Source organism: Octopus bimaculoides, chromosome 17 (genome assembly GCF_001194135.2).
Source record: "Octopus bimaculoides isolate UCB-OBI-ISO-001 chromosome 17, ASM119413v2, whole genome shotgun sequence".
Taxonomy (NCBI): domain Eukaryota; kingdom Metazoa; phylum Mollusca; class Cephalopoda; order Octopoda; family Octopodidae; genus Octopus; species Octopus bimaculoides.
In genome coordinates this window covers 44203664-44204754 of record NC_068997.1, presented here as the reverse complement: position 1 = coordinate 44204754, position 1091 = coordinate 44203664, and the positions used below count along the sequence as shown (strand labels likewise).

Here is a 1091-nt window from a genome sequence, read left to right as displayed (position 1 = left end):
CTATAAAAGAAAGTTGTAATTATACCTTGTACTTATTCTTAGTGCAAGTTTTAAAGAGTGCAGTTCGATTTTAGCAGTTATTTTTTCAAAGCTATAATGGAAGCGACAAAGGAGCATATTCGGAATATTTTGCTTTATGAGTTCAATAAAGGTAACAACGCCACAAAAAGTGCAAGGAATATGAATGCAGTATATTGGGTCCAAGCCAGAAACTACAGCCTAGAAGATAAGCCATGTCCTGGAAGATCTGTAGAGCTCAACAAGGACGTCCTGCAAACCCCGGTGGAACAAAATACCATTGTAAATATTGAGGAACTAGCAGAGAAGCTTGGATTTGGTCATTCAGCCATTCGTCAACACCTGTATGCCATAGGAAAAGTTAGAGATTGAATGTGTGTTCTTCTTTGCTGTCACATCTCACGAATAAACCTTTGTTTGGACCGAATAGTGACTGGTGACAAGAAATGGGTTTTCTATAAAAATGTTAAGCACCAAAGACAGTGGGTAGGGAAAGGAGAAACACCGGCACCCCAGGCTAAAGGGTCTTCACTCACGTAAGGTGTTGTTATCTGTTTGGTGGGAGATGAAAGGTTTAGTCCACCTTGAACTTTTTAGACCCAAACCAAACAATAACAAAGGAGATCTACTTCGAGCAGCTTGAGCGGCTTAAGTCAGCGGTAGAAGAAAAATGACCATCTCTGGTTTCAAGACAAAAGGTGTTCTTCCATCAGGATAATGCTCAGCCACATACAATGAAGATGACATTCCAAAGGCTGGAACAGTTTGAATGGGAAATGATGTTCCACCCACCATATTCGCTGGACATTGCCTCATCCGATTATCATTTATTCCACAGTCTCTGAGATCATTTGGATGGAAAAAATATGAATTCTGTAGATGAGGTCAGAACAGTACTGGAAGAGCATTTTTCATCACAGACAAGTGAATTTTGGAAGAGGGGCCTTGCAAGTCTATCAGATAAATGTAAGAGCATTGTAGAAAATGAAGGCGAGTATACTTTAGGTTTAAAAAGAACTTTGTTTATCTTAAGTTTGAAAAATAAAGGAAGTATAAAAAAACCAAATTATTTA

At 38.6% G+C, this 1091-nt stretch overlaps 1 protein-coding gene across 1 annotated transcript in view; it reads right to left on the bottom strand.

Moving 5' to 3' along the window:
- Positions 1 to 1091, bottom strand: part of LOC106878381 (WD repeat, SAM and U-box domain-containing protein 1) — a 36106-nt gene that overhangs the window by 10895 nt on the left and 24120 nt on the right. The window lies entirely within an intron of this gene.